Source organism: Suricata suricatta, chromosome 14 (genome assembly GCF_006229205.1).
Source record: "Suricata suricatta isolate VVHF042 chromosome 14, meerkat_22Aug2017_6uvM2_HiC, whole genome shotgun sequence".
Taxonomy (NCBI): Eukaryota; Metazoa; Chordata; class Mammalia; order Carnivora; family Herpestidae; genus Suricata; species Suricata suricatta.
In genome coordinates, this window is record NC_043713.1 from 71,016,781 (window position 1) to 71,025,668 (window position 8,888).

Sequence of the window (8,888 nt, forward strand, 5' to 3'; positions counted from 1 at the left end):
TTATTTATTTTTGATACAGAAGAGACAGAGCATGAGAGGGGGAGGGCCAGAGAGAGAGGGAGACACAGAATCTGAAACAGGCTCCAGGCTCTGAGCCAGCTGTCAGCACAGAGCCTGACGCGGGGCTCGAACCCACGAACGTGAGATCTGACCTGAGCTGAAGTCGGAGGCCCAACCAACTGAGCCACCCAGGCGCCCCTATACTTTTATTTTTAAATATTAGTGGTTTTGGGCCAGTCTTAAACATATATATATTTTAAATATTTTTATTTATTTTTGAGAGAGAGAGCAAGCAAGCAAGCAAGCAAGCAATGGAGGGGCAGAGAGAGATTGAGACTTAGAATCCACAGCAAGCATCAGGCTCTGAGCTCTCAGCACAGAGCCCGATGTGGGCCTCGAACTCACAAACTGCGAGATTATGACCTGAGCTGAAGTCAGATGCGTAACTGACAGAGCCACCCAGACACCCATGGGCCAGTCTTAAATCTTCTCTCTCATGTTCTTTCTTATTCTCCCTTTCTGGTGTGTTTTCTGCAAACTCCATTGAATCTTTACAGTTATCCACATTTGCCATCTCTCCCGTGATACAAATTACCTGCTGGGCTCTGCAACCTGAGCTCCCTCGATGTACACTTATTCAGCTTGACTCCGTCCACCTATGCCAGACCTGCAGCCTTGCATGTTTTTAGTCCTTTTTTGTTTTGTTTTTGTTTTTCACTTTAAGTAGGCTTCATGTCCAGCGCAGAGCCCACCATGGAGCCTGAATTCACAACCCTGAGATTAAGACATAAGCTGAGATTGAGTCAGATGCTAAATGGACTGAGCCATTCAGGAACCCTTAGTCTTTCTCTGTTTTTTTTTGTTTATCTCTTCCTTGCTTTAACACTGGTCTCCCTCTCCCTCCCATAAATATTCTTTATCATTTCATGTGTTCATTTGAATGCAGTAATACCTGAGTGCATATATTCATTTGAATACATGAATGATGTAGTCATGCATTCATTTGCAAACATGTATGTTTCTTTTAAAGTAATGGGTAAAAAAATTTTTTTAATGTTTAGTTATTTTTGAGAGACAAAGCATGGGTCGGTGGAGGGACAGAGAGAGGGAAACACAGAATCTGAAGCAGGCTTCAGGCTCTGAACCGTCAGCAACAGAGCCCAACATGGGGCTCGAACTCATGAAGCATAAGATCATCACCTGAACTGAAGTCTGAGGCTTAACTGATTGAGCCACCCAGGCTCCCCAAGAGACCTTGTTCTGATCAATAGTCACTCCCATTCTTCATTCCCTGCAGCCCCTGGAAATGCCTAGTCTGTTTTCTGTCTTTATGAGTCTTTATGCCTATTCTGGATATTTCATATAAGAGGAATCATACAAATTGTGGTCATTTGTCTGCCTTTCTTCATTTAGCATAATCTTTTTTTAAGGGTTGTCCACGTTGTAGCATTTACTGGCACTTCATTCCTTTTCTGGCCAAATAATAGTTTATATTTTGTTGATGCATATTTGGGTTTGTTCCACTTTTGATGATTATGAATAATGCTGCCGTGTACATTCATGTACAGGTTTCTTTGTGGGTGAATATTTTCAGTTCTCTTGTGTGTGTACTTCAGAGTGGAATCACTGGTCATTTGTTAGCTATGCTAAACGTTTTGAGGAACCACCAAACTTTTCCAAAGCTGCATCATTTTACATTCCCACCAGCAGTGAATGAGGGTTTCAGGTTCTCCCCTTCTCATCAATGTAGGGTTTTTGGAGGATACTTTAAAAAAATTGATGGAATATTTTTGACACTTTTGCCTCCTGGTTTTACTTTTTTATATATTTATCCACTCATTTTGAGAGAGAGTGAGAGTGTGAGAGCGTGTGCACGCAGGGGACGGCCAGAGAGAAAGGGAGACAGAATCCCAAGCAGGCTCCACACCTTCAGCACAGAACCTGGTGTGGGGCTCAGAATCATGAACCATGAGATCATGACCTGAGCTGAAATCAAGAGTCAGATGCTCAACTGACTGAGCTATACCCAGGTGCCCCATACTTTTTGTTTTCTTCACTTAATACTCCTGGAGGTTCCATTAAATTAGCTGGTATCAGGGCACCTGGGTGGCTCAGTTGGTTAAGTATCTGATACTTGGTTATGATCTCACCATTCATGAGTTTGAGCCCCGTATAGGGCTCTGCACTGACAGTGTGGAGCCAGCTTGGGATTCTCTCTCCCCTTTCTCTCTGCCCCTCCTTTCCTAAATAAATTAATAAACTTAACAAAAATTAGCTGGTATCACTCTTACTTGTGATTAAAGGCTTCATAGTAATATTCCATAATAAAAATATATTACTTATTCAAGTCAGGAGATATTTATTTATTTATTTATTGTTCATTTTCTGTAGTAAACTGTGCCCAACGTAGGACTCAAACTCAAGACCCCAAGATCTTTTTTTTTTTTTAATTTTTTATTTTTGAGAGAGCAAGACAGCATGAGCAGGGGAGGGTTAGAGAGAGAGGGAGACACAGAATCTGAAACAGCCTCCAGGCTCTGAGCTAGCTGTTAGCACAGAGCCTGACGCAGGGCTTGAACTCACAAACCATGAGATCATGACCTGAGCTGAAGCCAGACGCTTAACCGATTGAGCCACCCATGCGTCCCAAGAGCCCAAGATCAAGTCACATACTCTACCGACTGAGCTAGCCAGGTGTTCCATCAAGTCAGGTATCTATTAAGTGGCTCGTAAGTACCAGGCACTGTTCTAGGCTCTGGGGCAACAGCACTGAACAAAACAGAATCCCCTGCACTCAGAATTCTACTTTCTGGTGGGGGAGTGGATGGTAAGTCAGGAAATAAATACTATAGATAGGATTTTACCAGTGCAGTTTGAGTCTGTGGCAATTTTCTGAGTAGTGTATATGAAGTACCAAAGGCTAGATTACCCTATGTTACAAGTTATTGTAAGGCAGTATTAGTAGTACTCACTTTGCAGGTGAAAGTAGCAGCCAGCTAATGCAGATACAGAGTTTTCTGGGATAGACTGATGGGCCTGAATGTAAGTGGGTAAGTCCTTGGTAGTAGAGTTTGCATATTTACAAATTGTATGCAGATCCTCTTACTCTAGTGATCAGTAATAAACACCTTTGACCAAAAAGCCAGGTAAGGTTTATGTGTTTGAAGTTTTTGATGGATGCATCCAAGAGGATTTTTGGGTGACATGGAAAACTTCCAGGCCCACACAACAGTCTTGTTTTCTTCCTGAACTTTTATATACTTATAATATATTGCCCTGTGAATCATTGAGATTGTCACTTCCATAACGTATACTCTAAATTATTCATGCTGATGCTTAGAAAAAATAATCTGGGCCATCTAGAGTCGTTAGGCCTAGAAGGAAAAATGATGTCCTCCCCACAAGGGCAGATTTATATTGATTTGCAGTCTAGTTGGGCCTGCATTGACTCCTCATGGTTGGCTCTAGAGATAATGCAATTAAAATAAATATTTTTGTTCTGATTTTGTTTTTTTATATTTGTATCTGACTTGGAAATGAAGTTAGAAATGCACACTTTAGACACACATTTAGTCAACCTTCCTGTTACCTATCCAGTTCAAAGGCTTGCTCGGCCAGACCCAGCTTAGTCATCATGGAATGCAAATCATTTACTAATAATCAGAATTTCACTGTAATTAATAAAATACTTTGCAAAAAAAGGATTTTTTGGCATTTTAGTTACTAATGTTCCTTGTTTTTAAATTAAAAAAATGCAAAATGGAACTTTTTAAAAAATATATTTATTTTTGAGAGACAGAGTGAGCAGGGGAGAGTCAGAGAGAGAGGGAGACACAGAGTCCGAAGCAGCCTCCAGGCTCTGAGCTAGCTGTTAGCACAGAGCCTGATGCGGGGCTTGAACCCACAAACCGTGAGATCATGACCTGAGCCGAAGCTGGACACTTAACCAACTGAGCCACCCAAGCGCCCCTGTACTGGGATTCTTAATCATTTCTTCTCTTGGCTTTGCTCTGACTCCTTCTTTCATCACACATGTGCTTAGTTGGGTTGGATTCCAAAACTTTATTTCTAAAACTAATTTAATTCATAAGGTTTATGAAGTTTATGTTAATAGTACTGTGGAATCTAATGAGCACCTACAGCGGCAGAGCTGACAAAGCATACATTTCATGTGTATCTTTCATTAAATATGGTCCTGTCATAACACATCTTCAGGTAGTTAGGACAACTATCATTTTCCTTAATTTTATAAATGAGGAAACGAGTTTAAAAATACGGAGTTAACCAGTGGGCATGCTTGGATTTGAGCTACGGTTTCTGACTAAAAAGTCTTATGTTTTTGCTGCCTTTCAGCTAGAATGCGTTTATCATAAGGTTGAAGGAACTAGAGTACTTTGTAGCCTGGAGATTGGAGACTTAGGTGGGTATTGTTTCTCTTGTAATTGAAATATTTGAAGAGCTTTCACATGTAAGAGGGATGAATTTATTCCCTTTGCTTTGGAGGTAGTCTGGTAAGTGGTAGTTAAAGTTGTACCGACATTTGGCTCAATACTGCCCAAGAATTGGAGGGGCTGCTCTTTCAAGTTACCACCTAGTTTCATAATGAAGGCTTTGGGTGTTGAGGGATGATGAGTAGGGGATTAAACTTGATGCCCAACCTGTGTTTTACTAAAGTCTTCTCCCTAATTACACTTCTATCCTTCCTTGCTCTGCATCCTTTCTTGCCTGAGCTCATGGCTGGGCTTCCTCTCTTCTCCTTCTTGCCTCTTTTTTCTTAAGCCACTCAGAGGTAGGCTTTAAAAGTGGGAACTGGGGCGCCTGCGTGGCTCAGTCAGTTGAGCATCTGACTTCAGCTCAGGTCATGATCTCATGGTTCGTGAGTTTGAGCCCCGCGTCAGGCTCTGTGCTGATAATTTGGAGCCTGGAGCCTCCTTCTGATTCTGTCTCCCTCTCTCTCTGCCCCTCCCCCACTCACACTCCCTCTCAAAAATAAACAAACATTAAATTTTTTTTTTAAGAGGGACAGTCTCTCAGTAATATTTAATGATAATTCTCTTTGGTTCATTTTTCTCACAATTAGAATGTATCCTTATTCCTTCTGTATTACTGAAGTTCTAAATTTATTTATTAGAGAGAGTGTACATGTGCGCATGCATGCAAGCACAGGGGTAGAAAAAGCAGAGAGAGAATCCCAAGTAGGCTCTGAGCTCTCAGCATGGAGCCTGACATGGGTCCTGATCCATAAACCATGAAATCATGACCTAGGTTGAAAATCAAGAGTCTGAGGGCATCTGGGTGGCTCAGTCAGTTGAGTGTCTGACTTCATTTCAGGTTATGATCTCACAGTTCGTGGGTTCGAGCCCTGCATCGGGCTCTCTGCTGACAGCTCAGAGCCTGGAGCCTGCTTCTGATTCTGTGTGTCCCTCTCTTTTTGCCCTTCCCCTGCTCATGATCTGTCTCTCTTTGTCTTTCAAAAATAAATAAATGTTAAAAAAAATTTAGAAAAATAAAAAAAATAAAAAGAAAGGAAAATCAAGAGTCATACCCTCAATTAACTGGGACACCAATATGGCCCAGGTATTACTTTATTTTATTTTAATTATTATTATTTTTTTAAGATTCTGGTTTTAAGAATCTCTGCACCCAGTGTGGGGCTCTCACAATCCTGAGATCAAGAGTCACATGCTCCACCAACTGAGCCAGCCAAGCTCCCCTTCTTCTATATTATTTTAAATAAAGAGACAATAAAGAATGGGTTTGGAATTTGTAATTTTTCCAGAACTATTCGTAGGAAGATTTAAAAAAAATTTTTTTTAACATTTATTTATTTTTGAGAGACAGAGGCAGAGTACAAGTGAGGGAGGAGCAGAGAGAGGGAGACACAGAATCGGAAGCAGGCTCCAGGCTCGGGGTGTCAGCACAGAGCCCGATATGGGGCTCGAACCCACAAATGGTGAGATCATGACGTGAGCTGAAGTCGGATGCTCAACCAACTGAGCCACCCAGGCATCCCTAGAAAGATTTTTTTAAATGTTTATTTTTGAGAGAGAGAGAGAGAGCATGAGCAGGGGAGGGGCAGAGAGGGGGACAAAGGATCCAAAGCCAGCTCTGTGCTCTCATAACAGCAGCAAGCCTTATGTGGGGCTTGAACTGTGGGATCATGACCTGAACTGAGGTCTGACACTCAACTGACTGAGCCACCCAGGTGCCCCAAGAGATTTTTTTTTTAACTGGAAAATGAAAATTGAAGAGTGTATACTAGGATGGTAGGCTAAGGAGAGGTTTATTATGTAAGTATGAGATTCTCTAATGAAAGGTTAATGCAGTATTTGCTGTTTCACCCAGGTTTATTGCCTTGGAGGTAAGCATCCAGGGTTCTTACGCTGCTTCATTCCCAGGTGCATGTGATTGTGCAAAATTTTGCATAGAAAAAGCTACGTAGGCACTGTGTTTGCATAGCCAAAGGAGTTATACACTGCAGGTGGGCAGAGAGGGTGGTAAGCAGTGGTGGGTTCTGTGTTGACATCAGAGTGGCTTCTCAGAAAGGATAATTCAGCTTCTTAGTCACCACACATCTTTGAAAGTGATTTTACAGATTAATGAGATCAAGAAGAAAAAGACCTTTTATCTATCAGATGGCCGATGAATTTTTGCATAGCAGTTACTGGTTTAACTTTCGTCTATGTACTTAAATTTGTCAGAAACACAGACTTTAGATATTTGTTCAGTGATTAAATCTGTGTGCCATACTATGCCAGAAGTGAGGTTGGTGGATTTCAGATGGTCAGAGTAACTGAACTGAAAAAAAGATTGCATCAAGTTACAAGCAAGGGAAAAAGTAAGCTAGGAGAACACTTTCTGCCAGACTACGATACAATGCCTCTCAAAAGAATCGAATTTACCCCACTGCTGTTTGGATGGTTTAGAGATGAACCATTGTGAATATCTGGTAGCTGGCTAACTGAGGTTAGTGTAGGAACTTCCCATTTTTGCTGATATCTGGTAATAAATCAGCCCTCCCAGCTCCACTAGAAGACTTTCAAAGAGCTAAGAGGAGGATCCGACTATTTTCAAGGCAGTTCATTTAGTGTAGGGACATCCTTCGTTATTAGCTATCCCAGAATCTGCCTCTTGATAACTTTTGTTCACTAGTCCTATTCCTGCCTTCTGGATCTTTTCATATTTGAAAACAGCCATATTTTTTAAACAACCTCCTGAGTTGAAAGTCTCTCTTCTTTGACTTGTTTCCAGAGCCCTATATTAGAATTTAAAGATTTCTGTCACTGAGTTGGGGTAAGATGCTGTGATACTTATATGGGAATCTGTTGTTATTATTGTTTTTAATTTTTAAAAAATGTTTATTTTTGAGAGAGAGACAGAGTGTACATATGAGGAGAGAAAGGGCAGAGAGAGAGGGAGACATAGATTCTAAAGCAGGCTCAAGACTCTTGTCAGCATAGAGCCCAGCATGGGGCTTGAACTCATGAGCCATGAGATCATGACCTTAGCCAAAGTCGGATGCTCAACCAACTGAGCCAGCCAGGAGCCCTGTGAATCTGTAATTCTTTTTTTTTTTTTTTTTTTAATTTAAAGAATTTAAACAGCGTGAGCAGGAGATGGGCAGAGAGAGAGGGAGACACAGAATCTGAAGCAAGCTCCAGGCTCTCAGCTGTCAGCACAGAGCCTGACGCGGGGCTGGAACTCACGAACCGTGAGATCATGACCTGAGCCGAAGTGGGGTGCTTAACTGACTGAGCCACCCAGGTGCCCCATAGAATCTGTTATTCTTAAGATATGCTACTAATAACCTTTTACTGAAATTCAGCTTGTTAATAAATAACATGTAGCAGTGTTCCGAAATTTTACTTTTTAAAAACTTGGAATGAAACATTAAAAGAAACACATTTTACATATTCTGTCTTCTTAATACCTGATTGGTTATGTTTTATTGAAATTCTGACATGTCATTGAGGTTTATTGCTTGAACATTGAAGACAAACAGTATGATCCTAAGTTGGCAACAGCAAAATCAGTGTAATTGGGTTAAATGGTGTATCTCAGCATTTTAACAAGGAAGTGTGGACTATGACATTTTGAACTCAGAAGGAAGTGCTCTCCACTGTTTTTCTCTTTTCCCTCTTATATCCTTATCCTACCACTAATCAGTGAGTAGAAGTTCTACACTCAGTTACAGAATGTCTCATAACAGGCGGTGAACTGTGTAATAGGTGGTTAAGTGGCCTGTCTAGAAAGACTTTACTAGGATTTACTTCTGATACACATGTCCTTTTCAGCAGTGATTTGGGCTGTTCACCTCATAGCTTTGATTTTTGTCTGCTTTTTTGGGTATTTGCTTCCATTTTCTGTATAGTTATTAAATGATATCTTTAAGGTACTTATCCTGCCCTGCCTCATAAATGGGCATTTGCATCCTCATGAGGCCTGTGGGACTAGTCTGTATACAACTGCATCTGAAGATGTGTTGATAAGTGCTGGAAGAGTTCCAGTCTAAGTGCCTGGGCCCTCGTGAGGGGTGGGGGGACCAGGTGTGGGCGTTGTTATCAGTGCCGTAGGTTGTCTAAACTACACCTCGAGGGTATTTGAGCTCTGCTGTCCTTTGATAATTGGCTTTGAAGGAGGAGCCATTTTCAGTGAATGGACATTGGAGTTGAGGGAAGAACACATCAGTTAGTGGGAGCTGTGTGCATAACACAGAGTGACCAGTGCTGGATTCACGAAAGAGAAACAGGCCTGCTGCTCTAAACTTAGGCTGTTTGGAAAAGAGTCCCAGACACTGGTTTTGGAATTGTAGGTCAGGCTGTTTTGTGGAGGACTGAGTCAAGCAGGGGGATTCGGACTTTTAATATTCTTGCTGAGTATGGCATAAG